Source organism: Jaculus jaculus, chromosome 12, assembly GCF_020740685.1.
Source record: "Jaculus jaculus isolate mJacJac1 chromosome 12, mJacJac1.mat.Y.cur, whole genome shotgun sequence".
NCBI lineage: Eukaryota > Metazoa > Chordata > Mammalia > Rodentia > Dipodidae > Jaculus > Jaculus jaculus.
Window position 1 is genome coordinate 99,687,554 of NC_059113.1, and position 25,104 is coordinate 99,712,657.

The 25,104-nt window shown below is 40.5% G+C and overlaps 1 protein-coding gene across 4 annotated transcripts in view; it reads right to left on the minus strand.

Annotated features, from left to right (window-relative positions):
* The window catches only part of Fbxw7 (F-box and WD repeat domain containing 7), a 204,971-nt gene that overhangs the window by 69,110 nt on the left and 110,757 nt on the right, over window positions 1-25,104 (minus strand). The window lies entirely within an intron of this gene.

Genomic DNA, 25,104 nt, shown 5'->3' on the forward strand with positions numbered 1-25,104 from the left:
TTACAATGTGTTCTTCCAGACACAAAACAAACTGGACATCCACGACCTCACAGTGCCTGGCACTACCTACACAAGACCAGTATAATAGGAGAAAAGATGATGACATCAAAAGTAAAAGAGAGAGTGATTGAGAGGGGGAGGGGATATGAAGGAGAGTGGAGTAGTGAAGGGGAAAGTGGGGGGGAGGGATTATCATGGTTTATTGTCTATAATAAAAAATAAAAAATCATACAAAATAAAAATAATAATGCTATAAAAGTTCCCCCGAAAACCTGAACATAGACATCAACACATGATTCAGTACTTACACTTCTGGATATTTACCCACAAAGACTTAAAAGTGGAGATTTAAATAGATGTCGGCATACCAGTGATCATGCTGCATTAGTCACAGTCAAAAGCTGGAAGCAACTTCTGCAAGCATCAGCGCCAGGGCAGGCGACAGAGTGCACATACAACTGACATCGTTCTAACCATGCGAAGGCACAAGAACGGTGACGCCATTACATTAACAGAAAGCAGCCAATCACAACAAGACACATGTAGTATGATTTCCACTTATGCACAATACTTTGAACAGAAAGTAGAGGGTGGAGAAGGGAGGAAATGAGAGCTTGCTTACGTATTACAGAGTTTCAGCTAGAGGAAATGACAAGTCCCAAGATACCAAGGGGTAATGGTATATAATGAGAAAGTGTCATTTTATGTAAAGGTATTTAGCTGTAATAAGGCAGTATTTATTTTTAATTTAAAAAGTAAATGCCTGAAAACAGACAGTGTCAACAAAGTTCCAACAGAGATTGAGGGCTAGGAGAGAGAGACAACATAAAGTATTAGAAATGTATAAGCTGATAATGTAGGAAGACAAGACTGATATCAGAGGTCGCTGTGTCGCTAGCCCTGCTGGCCAGTTTACTCCCCATCAGCATAAACGTTACTGGCCTCCTTCTAGTCTGTCTCCTGTGATGGGCACTTTCTTTCCTGAAGACTAGCGCTTCTGTTTACACGATATAACCTTTAGTCACAGTACCTCACTGAAACATTCCTTGGAGGATACCTTCTAGTATCATCACCACTGACCTTAATGTTAACAATATATTTTATGTAGACTGAGCCTTCATTCTCAAAAATATGGTTGCAGTGATAATGTTAAAAAAAAAAAAAAAAACTCCCCAATTCCTTTTTCTGAACCACACAGAAAACATAATTTAAATGTGATACTTCAATGTAAAAAAAAAAAATCAGAAGGTTGTACATGTTTTATATTTATTCTGCACAGGGAAAAAAACAACAGAGCAACTGCACTTTAACGTTTGCTTAACTCACTAGATAGTGTACTGAGTACTATGAAATTTTCACTTTTATATTTAAAGCCATCAAAGATGTTTAAAGTCAAATGTATTCACATGCAGATACTTTATAGATAAGGAAGATCCCTGATACCTCTGAAGTTTGATCTTGGGGGAAGGCTTGCAATTTAAAAGAACTTGGATGGGAAACATTTAAAATGAGTAAGTTGTCCTTTCTCAGATTCTGAAGAACTAAAACAAATTATTATGAAAGAAAACTATACTTCCCATTTTCAAGAAATTACTTGTGATAATAATAGAAACAAAACAGGAGTTGAAGACTGAGTATTTTAACTGGGTATCAGGTTTTCATCAGCGCAGAGTGGTGGCATTCCAGTACAACTCTTTCTGGCGGTGAACAGCTGCCCTCAACTGGCAAACAGAGCGCACTACAAGCTCAGCAAGGCTAGCTGCATGAGCGCCTGGGCCAGCGTCGTGATAAAAAGAAAGCACTTTTCATGTCTGAGCAAGTGAGCCCTCACTTCAAACAATGCCCCCAAGCGAGAACACCTCATCTCTGAAGAAGACCACAAGTATCAAGTCAGTTTAGCACAGGGGTGGGAGGGAGCATGGACTGTAAAGAAGGGTCTAGTCTAAATCTTCCGTCTGGGGGATGACCTTGAGTCTCAAATCCACCTACACCATATCGACCTCACATGAGTGCTGTGGTCATCAAATGGGTTACCGTAAGCATTCAGTATAAAGCCTCGCATTCAGGAAGTGCTCGGTCTTTTTAAACTGCCGTTATCATTAAGACTGCCATTACTATCAAGATTGGAAAGAAAAGTACATGGATGATGGGCGCAGTGGTTCATGCCTGCATCCAACACTCAGAGGCTGGAGCAGGAGGAGCACAAGGTCACGGCCAGCCCAGCAAGCACACAGTGTCTTAAAAAATCGCCACAAAGATTACATTTCAACTTCCAAAACCTACCTATAAATTTAGAGTATTTTAAAACACAGTATCCATAAGCTTTAGAATTCTGTCACATTTGTCACAAAGTGAAGCTTAAGTATGGCAGCCAGGGTATCTTAGGCATTATGGTAAGTTCCTCCTTCTCTACAACATCCAAGAGTTCACCCTAGAAAACTTTGCCCACTGATTACTTTGTGACATATTTTCTTCTAAAAGGTTGCACTGAAGGGAAAAAAAGAACACTATTACTATATGCAAATGTTATGTGTAACAAAATACCACCAATATGGCATCTGTAAAACACACTACAATTCACACTCCAGTTCTGTTGCTATGACAACAAATACTGCTGCAGCAGCTCCTGCGTCTCCACCTCCTCCTCTTCCAATCCTATCGCAGAAGGCTACGACTCAACCACTCTGGACCAACGGCCACAGCAGACAAGCAGCTGAAAGACTTTCCATTTTCATAAACCATTCCTGAACCAACGAAAACAAGTCACTTCAAGTGTACAAGTGACTTGTCGTTTCTTGTGTGAGACCATGTCTATTAAGTAGTCCAGGTTGGCCTCAAATTCCTGGGTTAAAAAAAAAAATTCAACAAGTTGTATATCATTACAACTACAGAAAATTACAATTTAGTATAAAACAAAAAATTTAAGTTCATAAACACAAGCCAAGTGACCAATTTTTTTTAATAAAACCTTAAGTTAACCCAGCACTCAGGGAGGCTGAGGAAGGAAGAGAATTGTCATGAGTTCAAGCACTGCCTGGACTACAGCGTGAGTTCCAGTTCAGCCTGGGCTAGAGTGAGACCCTGCTTCAAAAAGCACAAAGAATAAAATTAAAATCATTTACAATGATTCCTAAAGAACTATTACGAGACAGTTATATGCTCAAAGTACTTATTACAAAATATTACAGTTTCTCTACCTCTATTTTATTTATTCGAGAGGAGTGGGGAGAATGGGCACACCAGGCCTTCTTGCTATTATAAACGAACTCCAGATGTGTGTGCCACCTAAGTATCTGGCTTTATGTGGGTACTGGGGAATCAAAATTGGGTGCTGAGGCTTTCCAGGAAAGTGCCTTAATTGCTGAGTGATCACGCCAGCCCAACAATTTCTAATTATAATGATGAAGCACTTACCACGTTAACTTATTTCTGTGTGTGTGTGTGGTGGGGGGAAAGTATGTGCATGTCATAGCATGAATATGGAAGTCAGAGAACATGTCAAGGTATGTGTGCTCCACCTTCAAGATACGGTCTGTGGCCGCTGAAAATGAACTGCCAAACTGTAAACAAATGTCAAACTAGCTGGCCCAGGAGCTTTGGCTTTTTGTGACTCAATTTCCCATTGTCAGAGGTGCACTGGATCACAGATGCTTTCAACACTTTGCATCCAGCTTTATGTGGGTATTTGAACCTGGACCAGCAGGCTTTACAAACAAGTGCCTTTACATCAGACCGGAAACTTTGAAACTGCTAGAGGAAAAAGTAGGGGAAACCCTTCAACATATTGGTCTTGGCAAAGACTTTCTGAATACAACCCCAATTGCTCAGGCAATAAAACCACAGATTAACCACTGGGACCTAATGAAATTACAAAGATTTTGCACCGCAAAGGACACAGTGAAAAAAGCAAAGAGGCAACCTACAGAATGGGAAAAAATCTTCGCCAGCTATATATCGGATAGAGGATTAATATCTAGGATATACAAAGAACTCAAAAAGTTAAATAATAAGGAATCAAACAAGCCAATCAAAAAATGGGCTATGGAGCTAAATAGAGAGTTCTCAAAGGAAGAAATACGAATGGCATATAAGCATCTAAAAAAATGTTCTACGTCACTAGTCATCCGGGAAATGCAGATTAAAACTACATTGAGATTCCATCTCACTCCTGTCAGATTGGCCACCATCATGAAAACAAATGATCATAAATGTTGGCGGGGATGTGGAAAAAAAGGAACACTTCTGCACTGCTGGTGGGAATGCAATCTGGTCCAGCCATTGTGGAAAACAGTGTGGAGGTTCCTAAAACATCTAGAGATTGATCTACCATATGACCCAGCTATAGCACTCCTAGGCATATATCCAAAGGACTCATCACATTTCCTTAGAAGTACATGCTCAACCATGTTTATTGCTGCTCAATTTATAATAGCTGGGAAATGGAACCAGCCTAGATGTCCCTCAACAGATGAGTGGATAATAAAGATGTGGTACATTTATACAATGGAGTTCTACTCAGCGGTAAAGAAAAATGAGGTTATGAAATTTGCAGAAAAATGGATGGACCTGGAAAGTATTATACTAAGTCAGGTAACCCAGGCCCAGAAAGCCAAGCGCCACATGTTCTCTCTCATATGTGGATCCTAGCTACAGATGACTGGGCTTCTGCGTGAGAATGAAAATACTTAGTAGCAGAGGCCAGTATGTTGAAAAGGAGACATAAAGGGTGGAGAAAGGAAGGGAGGAGGATACTTAATAGGTTGATATTGTATATATGTAATTACAATGATTGTAATGGGGAGGTAATATGATGGAGAATGGAATTTCAAATGGGAAAGTGTGGGGGTGGGGAGGGAGGGAACTACCATGGGATATATTTTATAATCATGGAAAATGTTAATAAAAATTAAAAAAAAAAAAAAAACAACCAGTGCCTTTAACCACTGAGAAATCTTCCCCACCCCATGTGATCATATACTGGATCAGTGTTGTACTGTTTCATTATCTGAGCACCAAGGACAACCCCTAGCCACTTAAGAGAAATGAGCCTGAGCTCAGATAGCACACGCGATATATGCAGGTATTATGGAAATACCACCTAGTAGTTACACATTTACAAAATATACATGTACATACATGTGTATATATAGCATTTTAAAAATAAAAAATGCCAGTACACTGGGCTGTATGAAGTATCACAACATTTAAGGCTGTTTTCAATTCCACTGGAAACTTCCAATTACTTACAAGAAGTTGGCTGAAAATATTATCAATGAAAAAGTGAAATATAAAAAATATAAAAAAGAATGACCTTAAAAATGGTCAGTTTAAAGGTGACAAAAATTAATCCAGAGTGGATCAGAATCTCCAAGATTTTTAAAAATTAAGTATTTAATTTACTTACAACTAAATTATTCTTTGATGAAGTTGTTCTCTCCGATAACATTTTTTCAGCTGAATGACTTGCAGTTAATGCTCTTATCAGTATATAAACATTGGGTGAGTCTTACCTTTCATTTCAGCACTACCACTGACTGGTACAGTAACCTTAGACAGGTCTCATCTCATACTCCAGATTTCCAAAATGAGGATCTGGGGCAAAGGTGTGAGAACGAAGTCTTCTGCGGCTGTGAGTGCGTGATGCCACGGCTCTATTAGTGACATGCAGCCTTATGTCATGTGGTAGACTGTCAATTTGGAAGGTTGTCTTTTATTATCATTTGGTGAACAGTAAAGTTGGTTTTCAAAAATATCTTCAGGGACTGGAGAGATGGCTCAGTGGGGAAGGTGCTTCTTGGCAAAGCCAAAGGACTCGGGTTCAATTCCCCAGCAACCAGATGTAAAAGGTAGAGCATACGTCTGGAGTTCATTTGCAGTGGCTAGAGGCCCTGGCACATTCATTCTTTCTCTATCTGCCTCCTTCTCTCACTCAAATAAATAAATAGAAAATATTTATATATACACACACACACACACACACACACACACACACACACACACACACTCGTTAAAATACAGATGCCCGTGTTTTAGAAATATCTTTGAGTTGTATAAGAAAAGATTTACTATTTATAATCATGGCAAATGTTAATAAAAATTTTTTAAAAAACAGCTCTTCTTCCTAAAGCTCTAAGCTATAATAATAAAACATTTCTGAACCTTAGAAACGAAAAGATTTACTAGAAAAGAGTTATAAACACACAAAAATTTTTAAAAAGTGATCAAAAGATTAAATTCAAGAAAACAATTTATAAATTTTTGTTTATTTTTCTACCTACAACAGGGACCTACACAGTGGCATACAAGGTATATTTAACTATTTTAAATAAGTAAGCTTTACATTAAATTTCTGTATTTATCTCTAAGAACTATAAGTTCCACAATGAAACTTTTCTACATTTTTTAAATTAGGCAGTTAAAAAATACTTGGGAAACAAAAACTAAAGTCCAACTCTCAGATTAAATTTTATAAGTATTTCAACAATGCCCAGTATGAAGTCTTCAATGACTCTAGTATAACTGACCTCCTTGTTAAGTCAAATTCTTACAGTCTGTGTTGGGTTATCCCAGCTGTTGAACTGGCCTTACACAGCTGCTAACCAAGAATTTAGCTGATTAGAGTTATACCTTGAAGTTGACTATGACAAAAATGACACTGTAATTACAGGTATTTCAGTCATGCAAAAACCTCAACACCCTGTGACTGCTGATCAGAAAGAGAATGAAAACAACTTAATTTTTCACAATTCTGAAAATAAAAGGTAAATGAAAGAATACAAAAATTAGTATGTTTTAAAGGCCACCATTTATGTTTAAGCAACATAAACAGATCACCAATCTTTCTGCAAAATAAAAAAAAAAAAATCAATCAAATATTTATTTCTCTTGTTAAAAATCCTGAAGATGGCTGGGCATGGTGGCGCACACCTTTAATCCCAGCACTCGGGAGGCAGAAGTAGGAGGATCACCCTGAAACTACATACCTAATTCTAGGTCAGCCTGGACCAGAGTGAGACCCAACCTCAAAAAAAAAAAAAAAAAAAACCTGAAGACTACTGCAGGCCAAGAAGTCAGAAGTAAGGGCACAACACCAATAACGTCATCATGTAGCCCAGGCTGTTCTCAAACTCACTATTACAAGTGGAATCTTGGCACTGGGGAAGCTAAGGCAGGAAAGTCAATGCAAATAAGGCCAGCCTGGGCTAAATGTGAGGTCCTGTTTCAAAACCAAACTACGACGACAACAACAACAAAATCAATAAAATCACACTAGGTAGTGTCGGTAGTTTTGCCCCTTAACTAAACTAAGTGAAAATGCAGGAAGTTCACCAAGTTTAAAAGTCCAACACACTGGAAGGATTGTACTACGAATTTAAAACTGAATTATAAATATATAAAATAACTGACAGTCGACACAGTAAAGGGAGATGTTTCCCATAATGTTAAATCTTTGACACAGTTAAAAATCATTCTTTTGACATATAAGATATAACTACATTTACTTAATTTTCATGAACACACTGTAAAAGAATGTGAGCATTATAATACTCAGGGAAAGTATCTTAGCATAGGAATTAATGCACAGCAAGATTATCCTGGCAAAGAATTTAAGTACAGGATCATTTGTTGTAAATAAGAAAACACTTTATGTAGTTATTAAGCTACAGAAAATACGTACTTAATTGTTTCATTTCTAAATGGGCTGCCAGTCTCATAAATATCAACTATTCTTATAGCTAAAGTCAAGGTTTTCATTTTTTTCATCAACAAACTAATAATGACTTAACAAAAAAAGATAGATTTTTCAAAAACAAGCAAATAAAACTCAATCCCACAACCCTTGAATAAGCTTGAAAAAGAAAGAACTTGGGTATCAGGAGGACGCGTAGGGATGCTCAGAGACTATGAGACCCACAGGGTCTGGAGAAGCAGCATGGAGGTCTTGGGCTTAGCAAGTATCCATTGCTGATTTCAGGTTTAGACAGAGGAGGGGAAAAAATTAAATGCTGTCAACTTCTAATTTTTCTTTCACTTAGCCACAACCACAACATTGTCAAGTTTCATCCTGATTACTTTTATTTTGTTCTTTTTTTAAATTTTACTTATTTATTATGAGAGAGAGACAGAATGGGCACACCAGGACCTACAGCCACTGTAACAAAATCCACATCCATGCATCGCCACGCATGTCTGGCTTACATCTACATGGGTTTTGGGGAATCAAACCTGGGTCCTGAGGCTTCGCAGGCAAGTCCCTTACCCACTAAGATATCTCTCCAACACTCATCCTGATTTTTATAGACAAGGAAACCAAAGCTCAGAAAGTTTAAAACTTTTTCTAAGGAAACTCAGCTGCTGAACACAGTGGTGTTGAGATTGTAACCTTAAGTAGGTCTAATTCCTAAACTCATGCTTTGCAATACAGTATGTAGTCTACAGACTATTAAATCCTGACTAATCAATAAGTAACCTGTTGTTTCCTTATCTACTTGCTTGGAAACTTATTTCTGCTTCAGATACCTGTATTTGCCGGACAAATTCTAGATAACTGAAATGGAAGTATTGTAATAGACATTTATATATTAAACATGGGATCTGCTTCAACATACTTAATTTTTATCAGTTCCAAATGTAAAAAACAAAACAAATACAAACATAGATATTATGTCACCCCTAGAAAATTGTGCTCTCAAGGGCAGTGACTGTAATGGCCCAGCCCATCACCCTGCATGCCCTTCAAGCAATGACTCTGACACATTCACTGAGAGGTGGAGACATTCACTTAAGCTAGCCAGACTTTTCTGACAGTTATATAGGACAGCCTGTGACTTCCCAGGCTAAGTCACGCAGCAGGGTCTGGCCTGTCCCTGGCTCGTAGCTCTGATGTGCTCTTTAGGTTCCACAGCTGCCCTGCACCACACTACTAACCCAGGGTACAAGAGCGCAGTGGAGAAGGCGTGAAATGACATGCAGAGAAAAAGCCCTGTCTGCCCACAGCTGCCCTAGACCCCTGCACCCTGAATTAGCAATGAGATGACTGAGAACTAAGACACCCACAAGCAAGAGCTACCTCATTTATGATTTATTGTAATACGGTACTGTAGTCAGCCATCCTAGTCAGTTTAAATTCAAATTTTAACAGCAATGGACAGGACAAAAGGTAATCTACAATGAAAAGATAAGTAGCTATTTTGAGGATGAAAAATATTTTGGTGACAATTTCTTGCCTTGATAACGTACTAAAAATGACCCATTTAGCAAGTATCTGGCTATTTTTAAAATAAAATTTCAAAAGATGTTACACAATACTTTGACTTAGATTTCATCTGAACCAGTTTGGTAGAAGACAAAGAAAAAAGATCACCTCACTTTTAAACTTCTTATAATCAGTGCTTTCATCTTTACTCCACATAAACTCAAATGACTGGAGAGAAGCTGACAAGTAATGGCGAAGCCATTAAAACAGGTCGGTTTTGAGGCATGGAAAGTCCATGTACAGGAACACGTGACTGCCATCACACATATGGAGAGCCCACATACAGGGACACGTTGAAAGCCCACGTACATGGACACATGACTGCCGTCACATACATGGAAAACCCATGTACAGGGACACGTGACTGTTGTCACACACATGGAAAGTCCATGTATAAGGACACATGACTGTTGTCACACACATGGCTCTAATAAAGCCAGATGGTCTACAGTTTTTAAAAAAATGTGAGAAATTGTTAGGTTTATTTGAAAACTTCCCAGATTTATTTTTCCTGGTTTTTTTGAAGTAGGGTCACACTCTGGTCCAGGCTGACCTGGAATTAACCATGTGGTCTCAGGGTGGCCTCGAACTCTCAATGATCCTCCCACCTCTGCCTCCCGAGTGCTGGGATTAAAGGTGTGCGCCACCACGCACAGCTGAAAACTTCCCAGATTTTTAAAGGTTGCCAACAAATTTAAATGTGTTTTTTAAAAAACAGGACTGAGAAATATGCCCAGTGGTTAAAAGTGCTTGCTTGCAAAAGCCTTCTGGCCCAAGTTTAATTCCACACTGTCCATGTAAACCTAATGTGAAAAGTGTCACAAGCATCTGGTGTTTGTGGCACCAAGAGGCTTTGGTGTGCCCACACATACACGTGCCACAAGCAAATAAATAAAACAATACTAGTATGAGACAGCAATTTGCGGTCTCTGTCCTAGTCCCTTCTACAGCAAAGCAGCATAAAAATGCAATAAAGAGAAGTAAGATTACTAATAAATAACCTGGTAGGAGACAGTAAATCTGCCTTTAAGTTTAACCTTACCTTCTATATAAGGTAACAGACGAAAAGATAATAGGAAAGTCTCAAAGCTGTAACTAAAACCTATGACAGACGGCAATGTATTATTGGTTAAGTCTCCATCACCCACTATGGAGAGTGAAAAGTATCGTGTAGACATGCAGAATAATCAGCTATAACACCTTTGCACATTCTGCAAATTCACCAGTCCATCTTACGCTCTAGTCCTCAGTGGCATCTGAGTTGAGAGCCACCAACTGCTGCTTAAGGACAACCAGAACCCCAGATGATGAAACCATGTTCACTAAGAAAGTTAACATCCCCTGAAGAAACTGTCTGCAAAACAGAGACGTTACCTTTAGTAACAGCACCAGCAAGGACCAACTGAAGGAAGGGCAAGGCACATTTCTGTAAAGCGGGTTCTTTTCTGGGGGAAAATCACACACACACGCATGCATGCACACACACTATCGTTAACCTTGGTGATATTCAACGTAATCATCCTTCCTCTGCTTACAACGCTAGAGGTTGAAGTTTAAAGGCCCTGAAAAGAACACATGAATATTCACTGTCACAGTTATATCAGCAGTTTATAAAATGTGTTCTCCGATGTGCATCCTAAATAGAGGTTAGTTCGACCCCCCTAAAACTACCTTTTCATTTGTTTACAATCATCTCTTCAATGTAAAAAATTTTAGGATTTAGTATGGCACTCAGCAGTAATTGTAAAATTTCTACAGATGTGGCAAATAGAATCTAATCAGTCCAGGTCCAGTTATTCAGTTCAAGAACATGCAAATATCACAAGAAATAGAACTTGCTCTTCTGAACAGTTCCCAGAGCACCAGGTTACCAACATTCTCTTTTAGGTTTTTAAGGCCCTTCTAGTTTCAGCACTGATAATTAATTGCAGAAGCATACTTGCTGAAAACCAAGAGAACTTCATAGTGCTGACAAGACGCTGCAACGTACGGTGTAAGCTGGAAGCCGTAGGTCAGCGAGGGCAGGGGAGATGACTCAGTGGGTGAGGAAACGCCTGCCCGACAGCACAGCACCAAAGTGCAGGTCCCTAGCACCCACAGACCTGCCAGCTGGCGTGGCAGCACCTGTAATCACAGCCCTCAGCGGGGAGGGAGGGCACGGGTCCAAGTAGGAGACTCTGGCTCTAAGTAAGGTGAAGAGCAGTTGAGGAAAACACCACATGCATGTGCACACACATGTAACTGCACACAAGACCACACATACAAGACAAAAAAAACAAAACAAAACACTGTAACAGTTTCAACTCACCTAGGATAGCATCTTAGAAACCATTTTTGCATAGTATCCCATCTATCTTGAACCATGAAGCACAATGTGCTGACACTTACTGAGGACTGTCTGCCAGTCCCTGTGCTGGACGCTGCTCACATTAGCTCACTGAGCCCTCTCCGTCACACTGTATGATAAATACTACCTGAGCTCTTTAAGAGAGACTCAACAGTTTGACCTTGTCAAACTGCCAAGAAATGACAGCTAGTATTCTACAGAAGTCTGACTGCAGAGAGCCACCCTCTAGCTATCACTACCTGTGAGTCCTAATGCATTGGTTATAGGACCAATCTTCTGAACCACTCATGAACCACACTGTGAAAGCCTTGTCTTAGAATACTGTGAAACGCTGTGTGCCTGTATTTGCTCTTCCCAGAGAGGACGCAGCTTGTTGTCCTCTTCGTTTCACCATAAGCAGAGACAACAAATTACCGGCCGATCTACTGCAAAGAATCACACTGCAGCTTGCTAAGAATGTATGGCCCAATCCTGGAGTTTTGGTTACATAGTTCCAGAGGCCACCTCTTCAACCTATAGTCCTGTTAGCAATGCAGAGGTTTCTGCTGCAGCCAGCCCAGGGTCACACACTGCAGAGTACTGGGGTACCCCTAGGAGTAGCCAGCCTAGATTCTACTACCTGCTTACTAGAACCCATTTCGTATGTTCTTTCATGTCTTGTCCTCACAATCTACCCCAGGATTTTATGTTCTCATTTATGTTACTCCTAGGCTAACAAAATAAAAATAAGCTATAAATAAAAGCAAAAATATCATGTGACACTACACAGAACTGCTACAAATTATTCCAAGTTCTGGACTGACAAGAGCACAAACAAGAACACAACGACCAGCACATTCTAAATGCACGAGCCCAGCTTCAACAGGCGCAAGAAGGTACTCTAGGGCCCTCTAGTGTTCAATGAGGAGAAAGATAATCCTTGCTCAATTAAATTACTTTAAATTGTTTTACTGCAAAAGTTAATACTTGGTCTAATTTCCCAGGTATTTTGTATACTTTCTAGTTTTACATTTTGACTTTCTTTTGTATTGCTACACATATCTGGAGTTGCCAGTGAGATAATTCTAAAATGTGAGGTAGAAAGGCTGCATAATGATAAAATGCTCTTCTAGCATGCACCAAGGTCTGGACTCAATCCCCAGCAACACAAGAAGGGGGAGGAGGGGGAAGAGAAAGAGGGAGAGAGAGGAATTCTAAAATCTTCAAGATATTCCTGTTGGAAAGAAGATTAAACAAATCTTAGGTGAGGGCTGGAGAGATGGCTTGGCAGTTAAAACAGTTGCCTGTGAAGCCTGACTCATGTTTGAACGTCCACATCCCATTTGGCCAGATGCACGGTGTCGCACGTGCGCACAAGGGGCGCATGTGTCTGGAGCTCGCTCACAGTGGCTGGAGGCCCTGGCGTGCCCACTCTTTTTCTCTCTCTCAAAATAAATAATAAGATGAATAATAAAAGAAAAAATCTTAGGAAAGAAACATTTTTCAATTCAAAACTAAGCAGTACTGAATTTAAGGAAAAATTTGAAGAAATAAAAAGCAAAAATAAATAAATGTGATGTCTGCTCAAATATATCTCATTTAAATCCCCTGGCCTTTTTCTTTGCATTCTGCTATAACTCATCAGACTTGATCCCCCCTTTCTTACTGCATTATTTACAGGTAGCAGAAGATTATTTAGAACAAAGGAAAAGGTTAAACACAAGAAAGTGTGTCCTTTATCCAGAAGAGAGGTCCACGTTAAGGTTGAGACTGCAGCACAAGAATCAAAGTAAAAAGACAAACCCAAAAGCATCATTGGAAATTTTTTACTTATTAAAACAGGTTATTAGTGAAACATTAATTTCAAAAGGGGCATAAACATTACAGGTTTTAATAATATATTTATGTGTTTCTTCTAAGGCTTTAAGAGAGAAATGAATTTTAAGTAAGAAAAACTGAACTGGTGGGCTGGACAGATTGCTCAGTGGTTAAAGGTGCTTTATTGTCTGGGTTCAATTCCCCAGAACCCATGTAAAACCAGCTGCACAAAGCAGAACATGCGTCTGGAGTTTGTTTGCAGTGGCAGAAGGCCCTGGCACATCCATACTCACACTTTCATTCATTCATAAATAAATAATTTTAAAAAAGGTCTTGGCTGCCTGTTTTGCCATTCAGTTATAAGATCTTAAGCAATTAATAATTGTGGTTTGATTCAGGTGTCCTCCATAAACTTAGGTATTCTGAATGCTGGATTCCCAGCTGATGGAGATTTGGGAATTAATACCTCTTAGAGGCAGCGTATTGTTGGGGGCAGGCTTATGGATGTTATAGCCAGTGTCCCTTGCCAGTGTTTGGTACACTCTCCTACTGCTGTTGTCCACATGATGTTGGTGAGGGGGTGATGTCCACCCTCTGCTCATGCCATTGTTTTCACCTGCCATCATGGAGCTTCCCCTTGAGTCTATAAGCCAACATAAACCTCCCTCCCCCCAAAAGCTTCTCTTGGTTGGGTGATTTCTGCCAGCAATGCAAACCTGACTACAACAATAATTCTAAAGCTAAAACCTTAGTGACTATATAGAGAGACTTTGCAAAGAAACTGCAATTCCAATAAGTTAACCCTATTATTAATCATCACATGCCTGAATATATCAGTAAGGAAGGAAGGCCAACAGCTGATCTAGTGATATGAGTTATAAGCTGCTAGAGGAGGTACAGAATTTTGCCCAGAGTTCCGTGAAATGATCTTACAGCAAGCAGGTAAGATCTGAAGTGGACCTTAAAATGACAGAAAAGGCTATAGGTTCTAAAGTGAGGAGGAGTTTAAACAAGGCTATCAGCCTGACTTATCCTAAGGTTCAGTTTATAAAGTAAAATAAACACACATTGCTGAGGTCCAGGGTAATGTACAAATAAGCTGAAAGATACAAGATAATTTGCAAGTTCTGTTTAAAGAATAAAAGACAAGGCAAATTAGGAGAGGGAGTTTCCTCAGCTTGAGAAAGCCTATTATTAACAGTTATAAATCACTTCACAAGAAACCCAGAGCTGTACCATTAAGATCAGAAAGAAGGCAAGGACTCAACGTGGAGTAAGGCAGGAAAAAGAATAAACATTATTACAGATTGAAAAGGAAGAAGTGACCGTTCTTGTTGGTGGATGACACAATTTTCTATGTAGAAAATATGAAAAGAAGTTCCAGGGATGTAGCTCCGTGGTAGAACACTAGCTGGGAATGGGCAACACCCCACACACTGCATTAAAGAAACCTGAAAGAATTGTAAAAACAAGCAAGCAGCTACAGAAAAGTTACAAGATATAAGATTAATATACAAAACTTAATTTCTACCCTATATATAAATGAACAAGCAGAATATGAAATGAGAAAGACAATACTATTAGTATAATACCATTTACTTTAGAGCCTACAAAAATAAAATGTTTAAGCACCAACAAATTGTGTATACGACCTATATGAAACTTTCTGATGAAAGCTATCAAGGGAAAATTAAATAAGTAAATACATTCCATGCTCTTCTAAAGAAAGAATATGAATAATATGCCTGACAGGGTCAGTGCCAGTAAAATGCCAGCTTTTTACAAGTTCATCTACAGATTAAGCACAATCCCAGCAGTTACTGTGTGGCACTGACAAAGTGTCCTAGGGTTTGTGTGGAAAGGCGAAAGGCCTAGGACAGCCAACACGACGACAGAGCAGAACCAAGTGGGAGCCGGACGCTGCACAGCTTCACGTCAACAAAGCCGCGGTGACCAAGAGGGAAAAGCAGCGTTAGGAAAGAACAGATAAATGTGACCCAGTCAAAGGCCCAGAAGCCGATCAACAGAAATACAAGCAGCTGACCTCTGACAAAGGAGAAAAGGTTAAAAAAAACATGGAGGAGAGACAGTTTCCCACAAATGGCATGGGAACAAGACAGCAGCATGCCGCTGAGAAACCAGACACAGACTTAAGCTGCCTGCGGAACTAACTCCAGATGGACCACAAGCTCTACACTCCTGACGGTAACACAGGAGAAAACCTAGATAGAGAACCTTGACATTTTTGATATGGCATCATCTATGAAAGAAATAATTGATGAGGTGGATGCCATTAAAATTAAAAATGCATGCTGCCTGAAAGACACTATCAAAAGAAAAAGGAGACGGGCTGCATTCAGGGAGAAAATATTTTAAAAAGACATATCTGATAAACTCTTATGGAAAAGTCATAAAACTCTAAAAACTCATCATTTAGAAAACAATCTAAGAAATGGCAAAAAGCCTGACTTGACACCTCACCAAGGAAGACAGGTCAAGTTTCAGATACGAGTTGAGAAATACAAACAAAACCATGCCAGGATAACCACCCGACTATTAGGATGGCCCAGATCCAGAGGCCTACTAAGGTCAAACACTGGTAGGATGGAAAGCACTGGCAACTCCTATTCCGTGCAGGCTGGAGTGCAAGGTGGCGCAGGCGCTGGAAGACAGGATGGCATTTGCTCACAAAACAAATACAGCGTCACTACACAGTTCCCCTCCCTCACATCTACCCAAAGGAACTGAAAGCAAGTGCACGGCTTTGTCCATGGCTGCCAGAAAGTTTGTGCTCTTCTCAGTACACTTAGCTGCACTTTCATAATTCCGCTTTTTCCTCTTATTAAAGGCCATACGTCATTCCTCATGAGGGACAATTAATTGGTCTACCTCTCCATTATGCAAGCTATCCAAAAGCCTAAGTAAAATAGTAATTGGTCTCTAGTAAATATGTGTGTGTGTGTGTGTTTTGTATATATACATATATAGAAATATATTGTAATAGCTATAGTACTAGATGTTTGCTTGAACAAAGTATATTCAAGATGAAGAGTAACCTTTGTGCAAATACTCTTGATATTTGTCACAATTTCTTCAGATCTTTACTCGTGTATAGCAGCTATCCCCCAACAATGCCTCAGGATCTCTATGAAAAAGTCAGACTCGTTTCACAGAATTGGCACAGTATTTGCACATAACCAACACAAATCCTCTGTGTACTTTAATTTCTAACTCACTTATACCTAACACAATGTTATTGCTATATAAACAGTTGTTATACACACAACATTGTTTAGGGAACAATGGCATGGAGAGGTGTTTGGGCCTATTTGAATACACTGTGTGTGTGTGTTGTGGGGGGGGGGGGGGGGAGAGGTCTCATGTAGTCCAGGCTGGCCAGGAACTCCAGATTCTCCTGCCTCTACCTTCTGAGTGCTGGCATTACAGGTGCGTGCCACCACACCTGGCTTGAGTACACATCTTTTCTCTGACCCATGATGAGTTACTTCAATGTCTACTGGAATCAGTGGACATGGAGATCAATCATATATACATTATATCTTTATAACTGGAATCATAGTACATGTGTGTAGTTTCAAATTCTGTATTTTAGTAAAATTTACAAGCATTTCCTATTTCTAAAACTTTCTTTTAAAATGCTTTTTTTAAAAAAATTTTATTTATTTCAGAGCAACAGAGAGAGTAAGAGGCAGATAGAGAATGGGCACACCAGGGCCTCCAGCCACTGCAAACAAACTCCAGATACACATGTCACCTTGTGCATCTGGCTTACGTGGGTCCTGGGGAATCAAGCCTCAGACTGGTGTCCTTAAGCTTCACAGGCAAGCGCTCAACCCCTAAGCTATCTCTCCAGCCCTAAAATGTATTTTTTAAAGGTTTTTATTTATTTATTTATCCATTAGAGACAGAGAGGGGAGAGAGAGAGAAAAGAATGGGCACACCCAGTCCTCTAGCCACTGCAAATGAACTCCAGACACATGTGCCACTATGTGCATCTGGCTTACATGGGACCTGGAGAATTGAACCTGGGTCCTTAGGCTTCACAGGCAAGCATCTTAACTACTAAGCCACCTCTCCAGCCCTACAATGTGATTTTTAATGGACTATGAGTAGTTTTCTATTGAGTTCTGTAACTAGGCTAGGCTACAAGTTACCTCCACTGGAATCTTCAAACATATTTGTGTCTGTGTATGTGTGTTTTAGAGACAGAAAGGGAGAGAAAGGGAGGGAGAGAGAGAATGGGCATGCCAAGGTCCCTTGCTACTGAACACTCTGGATACATATGCCCATCATTTTGTATCTGGCCTTACTTGGGTACTGGGGAATCAAACTTATGTTGGCAGGCTTTGCAAGCAATTGCCTTTCACCACTGAGCCATCTGCTCAGCCCCTCCACAGGGATTTTAATACCCAGAGCAGTCTTACTGCTAATTGTTTGAGGGCATTTTTCCATGTATCTCATCATACATTGAATACTGGGGTTTTAGACTCAGATAGTACTGCTACTGGTAACTTCTAGACTTGTACAGAAACACCTTGGGAGAAGTAATGAGAGGTATCCATGTTACAATTTGTGAATCTTCAACTCTCTACCTGAACCAGTACTAAGGAGCAATTCTACTGTTCAAAACAGAAAGGAATTAAATGCACCAAAAGAAGCAGCAATGGGTTCAGAGGAACTGAGTTTTCACAGCTACAGAAGGCATAAAGACAGAGACGGGGATTTGGGCAGCGCTAAGGATCTGGCTGGGGAGGGGGGCAGCATGCCATCACTACAAATCAGAAAGCATGAAGACAGGAGTGAGTAAAAAGAACATATGGTAAGAGTTTAGAGACTTCAAATGCCTACATCTGGCTCACCAGAGGGAGGTGGGTCACCACAGAGCTAGATTCATGTCTTAAAATTACTGCAACCATTTGTGGTACCAATTCATTGTTAAGAACAAGGTATTACATGCTGCCAGGGTGGTTCATGCCTGTAATTCTTGCATTCAGGAGGCTGATGAAGGAGGGCTGCCACAAGTTCAAGGGCAGTCTGAGCTAGTAAGTTCTGGCCCAGCCTAGGCTACAGAGTAAAGACCTTGTCTCAAAAAAACAAACAAACAAACAAACAAAAAAAACAGGAACAAATAGCAGTCTGATGCGAAGACAACTATTAACATATTTTTTTTCTTATTTTTACTTTACTTTTTTTTTACACATTTTTAAACACTGACCAGCTAATGTTTTATACACCTGTGTTTCCCAGGTATTATGCTACTCATTTTATACCTTTTATTTCACTTAGACATTAAACTCCTGAGAAGGCATTACTGTCTTATTTCATAGATTAGAAAGCTTTTAAGATTTAAGATTATAAGCTTATACTCAAATAGTAAGTGTCATAACCTAAATGTAAGCTTGGGCATTAGAAGCTACATTAGAGGAAACCCATTCTCCACCCCACCCAACCCCCTCGTGCCTCCCTTTTCCCATCTCCACACCCTGCCCATATTCAAATCACTGTTAACACTAGGTGGAGTCATGTTAACAGCTTTCCCTGGCGAGGGGTACAGCTACGCATGAGGCCACACGTACTAGCAGATGTCATATAAGGTGACTGCCATAAATAATACTTTTTTTTTTTTTTTTTTTTTTGGTTTTTCGAGGTAGGGTCTCACTCTGGTTCAGGCTGACCTGGAATTTACTATGTAGTCTCAGGGTGGCCTTCAACTCACGGCGATCCTCCTACCTCTGCCTCCCGAGTGCTGGGATTAAAGGTGTGCGCCACCACGCCCAGCTCTTTTTACTCTCTTGATGTATCTATGCCTAAAACAATTTGCCCTTGTCCTTTGTCATGCAAACAGAGCAGGCCAGGGACTGTCAGAGCAATCTGTCATTCTCTAGGGCTCTACAACAGAACAGAGTGGAAGTTACATCCCATACAGTTTCAGGTGTTGGCCGTATTACCTACTGTTTCCTGATAGCTCTGGCTCTAAGGCTAGCTGGATGACGGTAGACGTGGTTTCAGTGTAAAATGCCCCCACAGGCTCAAATGTTCCAGTAATTAATTCCCAGCTGGTGGCATTGTTCAGAAGGTTATGGAACCCTTAGGAGGTGGAGCCTTGTGAGGGATGAGTCATGGGGGGGCAGGCCTTGAAATTTTACAGACTAGCACCACAAACTAGTCTCTACTTCCTATATGCTGGTGTGACGATGTGATGCCAGCTTTCCTCTCCAGCCTGCCATGTATTCCCTGCCATGAGGGACTTCACCCACTGCAAATGTATGCCAAAATAAAACTCTTTTCCTTCCATAAACTGGTTCTGGTTGGGAATTTTGCCTCAGCAATGAGAAAGTAACTGATATAGTAGACCAAAATGAAACCTATCCCAGAACTGGCTGGCACTGAACCTGTGTGGTATAAGCCTCTTCTCTCTAGGAGCTGGCACTGGCTGTAGGCATATGGTACTAAACCAGGCTGTTCTTCTAAAACCTAAAGAATACAATACACTGAACATGCAGCTTCTCTGACTACACACACACACACACACACAGTTGCAGTTAAGTTCACACTGCTGGCAAAATTCACTCAACCAAGAGCAGCTTTGGGGGTGGGAGGAAAGGATTTATCTTGGTTTACAGACTTGAGGGAAAGCTCCAAGATGGCAGGGGAAAACGATGACATGAGCAGAGGGTGGACAACAGCAACAGGAGAGGGTGCCAAACACTGGCAAGGGGACACAGGCTCTAACACCCATAAGCCCGCCTCCCAACATACACCAACTGCAGGAGGTGTTAATTTCCAAATCTCCATCAGCTGGGAACCTAGCATTCAGAACATCTAAGTTTATATGGGACATCTGAATCAAATCATCACCACCCCCCCCAAACACACATGTTATTCAGACAAATAAGATTGTTGGCAGAGTTAAACCCAAAGGGAAATTCACACCTGGCAAAGCAAGCTGATTCTAGAGTTTTTGAGATTTGTCACACTGAGTGGAACAGCAGCATAACCCCTGGTTAAGCAGCACGTCTGACAGACTCTTTGGGGTGACCTGTCCTTCCAGTTTCACATTTCTTTATCGTAGTCATTCCCGTTACATCTTCAGTGTCTCAACCTCATATCTTCAGTGTCTTGTTAATATCAAGAAAAGTAGTTAACCGAATTTTGCAGACTCGCTAGGGGACAGCTGGAACCACTTCATGGTTTTAGAAACCACCACTCTTGGAAAATCTGTGAAGTTCTGTTTGTTCAATTCTACCACAGGGGGCAGCATAACACATGCAAAGAAAGTTCTTTTAAACCAGACAATTTAAATCAAGATTTTGATCTCCTTACTTATAGAGTGATTTGGGACTGATCATTTGGCCTCTTTGTAGCCTCAGTTTTGCCATCAAAGATCTTGTAAACAAACAGTTGGTGCTCAGGAAACAGAAATTCCTGTCACTATCCTTAACTTTTAATATTAGGACAGCTTGGAATTTCTAACCTACACTGTTTGACACAAGTTTCCATAAGAAACAAACCGCCATCACATGTGAGTAGTCATCTCTGGCCCTGCATGGAGACATAAATACCTGGCAAAGTGCAAAGACACACTAATCTACCTTCCCTAAAGAGTTAATCCAACCATGTTGACTACCTGTAGAGGAAAATGCCACTCAGAAAAGCGGTCTGTCCCAGCAATTTTAAGAACCAATAATAAAAATCTAACTCAGTATCTACAGCCACCTCCCTGGAGACTGACTGGGACATTCATGTCCCCAGAGTGAACACGGAAAACTGCTCTGAGGAGGGCCTTCGGTGGAATGGCGGTGGGGAAGAGGAAATACGACCAGTATGCAGTATGTACATGCAATAAAGAAGTTCTCAGTTTCTAAGTCTACCTCAACATGTTGGTTGGCCATTGTCCATTCTTACCCCCCAAGTGTGCCCTTCACTAGCCATTCTGGTCACTGTCACTCTCATCCCTCGAGGGTACCACGCTTTAACCTGCAAAGAATGCTGCCTACCTTCTACATTTAAAAAAAGTCATCAGTGGCCAAGGAGTGGTAAATTATCCTTAAAGAGTTTTCATAGTTTTCAGTATGTTCCAAAGAATAAGCCAACATGAAAAGAGACCTGACTTTTTTTCTCATATACAAATATAACATGCATACATGTAAACATACATCTGCAAAGGTAAGTAAGTCTAGCTGTGATTGCATTTACTTCAGACACTATTGGACTTTTTAAGTATTCCAGATTTTGATGGTTACAAATGCAGATCATAGTGCACAGTCTAGGGTGACAGGGAGACAGGGCCACGAAAACAAAGGCAAAGGGTATCTGTGACTGGCCCTCGCCATCGCCACTCTGCTGGAGGTCGCAGAAAGAAAGGGCTTCTCCTCATCCCTTGCCGTCCTGTCTAAAGCAGGCCACAGTTCCCTGCATGTGTTTCTTTCCTTCAATTCAACTGGTCACTTCAGCTCCCCTTAGAACCTACAGAAGACCCCAATTTGGGGCTCTAGGTGGGCTTTACCCCACTCCTGCCTTCTCACGTGCAAGAGCTCTCTATGGTCTCTTCTCCTTCCTTCTCACTAGGTGGGATTCTCAAGTCCTATTCTGAGCCTCCTTTAAGCAAGAGGCTCTGCATTCTTCCTTTTCTTAAGGTCTGGGACTCCCTATTTCTGGGAACGCTGCTCACGGCCCTGATTACACATGAGCTCTACTTTCCTTCCTTCTCTTAAATTCTATCTAATCTAATAAACCCTATATGCTTTATCCTCTGGAAGGCAGTAATCCAGAGGCACCCCAGATTCCCCTATCAAATCCGTGCTTTCGTGTACACTGGTGCATTGTCAAGGAAACTCAATGCAATTCCTATTTCAATAGCATAAATCTTTTGTCATTCATTGGTGGCCATGAAACTTCCAGTGAGCTGCCAGACATTCAAACACAACATACACGTAGTGGATTAAATTTTGATGCCTGATAAATCATGGAAAAGTTGGTTTTTTTTATTAAAGTAGCTCATATTTTACACTGTTGTTTCAGAAAACTTTTATATTATGGATAAATCACAGATTCATCTAGGTTAAATCTAATCTAGTGACATTTTATTTTGAAATTATCAGCAACTACTTCCAGCTTCCAATATTTTTGTAACTTCAGGAATTTTTAAAGTGATTTTGTTGTTGTTTTTAGGGCAGGGTCCCATTCTAGACCAGGCTGAACTGGAATTTACTCTGTAACATAGGCTGGCTTAGAACTCATGGCAATCCTCCAATCTCAGCTGGGATTAAAGATGTGCACTACCATGCTTGGCTCTAAATTCATCTTATATATGTATTTTTAATTTTTATTTCTTTTCAAGCTGAGAGAGACAGAAAGAAAGAACGTGTATGTACCAAGGCCTCCAGACACTACAAGCGAACTCCACATGAATGTGCTACCCAGTGCATCTGGCTTTATGTGGGTACTGAGCAATGGAACCTGGGTTCTTAGGCTTTGCAGGCAAGTGCCTTAACCACTAAGCCATCTCTCCAGCTCTCTAAGTTCATTTTTAATTAGCATACAACGTAATGGGCTTTCTTATGGCATTTGTGCTCATCTAGTGCTTTGGTGGATACTCCAACTGTCTCCCTCATCGTGGCCCCTCCTCCCTGCTTGTACCTTTCCACTTTCATATCACGTGTATTGTTACCCACCCCACTTCCCTTCCTTAAAGCCTCTTTTCCCCTTATTAAGGCCCCTTCTGGCTTCATGACCTCTATCCACACTCCCACACAAATATGCACGTTTAAAAATTAAAGGCTAGCATCCATACAAGAGAGGACATGAGGTATTTGTCTAGACTGATTCTTCTCTTAATATTTTACAGTTCCAAACAATTTTCTGCAAATCCATTTTAGCCCAGTCAGACTGGCTATCACCAATAACTGACAACAAATGCTGGCAAGGACATGGGGGAAGAGACAACTTTTTTTTAACTATTGGTGGGAGTGCAAACTATGCAGGAAAGTATCTTATTATTTATTTATTTATTTGGAAGATTGACAGGGCCACTTGCTGCTGCACACAACTCCAGATACAAATGCCACCTTGTGTATCTGGTTGTATGTGGGTACTGTGCCATTGAACCCAGGCTATCAGGTTTTGCAAGCCAAGTGCCTTTAACCACTGAGCATCTCTCTCCAGCCCTTGGACAATATGCTAGGTAACACTGTGAAAGGTTAATCCTTCATTGGCAACTTAAAAGAGGGATGTTTAGTTTAATTTTATTTATTTGAGAGAGAAAATGTGCAAAAAGGGCCTCTAGCCACTGCCAGCGAACTCAAAACACATGCACCACCTTGTGCATCTGGCTTACATGGATGCTGGGAAATCACACCTGGTCCTGTGGCTTCACAGGCAAGTGCCTTAACTGCTAAGCCATCTCTCCAGCCCTATTCTTCTGTCCTCTGGGGACAGGGTCTTGCTATGCCACCTCAGCCTCTCAAGTGCTACGATTCCTGATACGTGCCACCTCTCCAGCATCACTGAGACTTTAGCAAGATGACCTCATGCTGCTGCTTACCAGGTGAAGACTTGAATTCAACTGCAACTTAGAGTAATGTCCATAGAGCTGTCTCCTGTTAATGACTGGGAACTTAAAGGCTCCAAAACAGAGTGCTGAATTAGTGAAAACTTCTCCCTCTGTGCCATACTAAAAGACATGGATATGTGGATGATATTGTTTTCATTAACATAGTAATAAGTGCTTTTAACTTTTTTAATATGATTTTTAATTTATGTGTGTGCATGCTTGTGGTAGCCAGAGGATAACAGTTAGTGTCATTCCTCAGCAACACCACCCACCATTTTAAAGACAGGATCTCTCTCTCCCTCTCATTCTGCTTCTCTCCTCTCTGCTGTCCAGCAGATCTCAGGGATCCACCCATTTCTGCCTTACCAGTGCTGGGATTATGAATGCAAGCCACCACACATGGCTTTTCTATGTAGGTCCTAGGGATCAAGATCAGGTCCTTATGCTTGCATGGTCAAATGAGCTGACTCACCAGTACCCCTTGTTAAATATTTTTCAGATAAGGTCTTGCTACCTTGAACTCATAATTCTCCTGCATCAGTCTTCGAAGCACTAAATAAGTAATTTTTTTTTAATGTGGAAAAATAAACAGAGTGGACAAAACAGAAAACATCTACAACTGGTTTCAGACTGAAATTCTACTTTGTAGGAGGGAATTGCTGTGATTTGTCATATGGCTTTATGTTCATGATCGCTCTCCCACCCCCCCCCCCACACACACTTATCCCTGCTGTTGTTACCCAGTCCACACCTAAGTTATTATTCATAACTCAGAATACCTAGGAAAAGTCCCATAAATTCAGTATACAACATTTTTAAAGAAGTAACTACATATTTGTGTAAAGAATACCTAACCATTCTAGCTATGGCTTCATCTTGAAGGAAAGGTCATGATCAAGGGCCAGAAGCTGGGGCAAACCATCGTAAAAGGTAATGAAGTAGAGCTCTAGGTGCTAATGGCAGATCCACCTGGCTGGCTGAGAGCTACTGCTGCCTACAACATCTTGAGACAGAGGGTAAAATGGAGAGAAACCACAACAAAAGCCATCTCTTTTCTTTACCACACCAGCTAAATAAAACATCACTTGTGGTTAGCTTATAAGTTCGAACTAAACATATTTTTATGAAGAG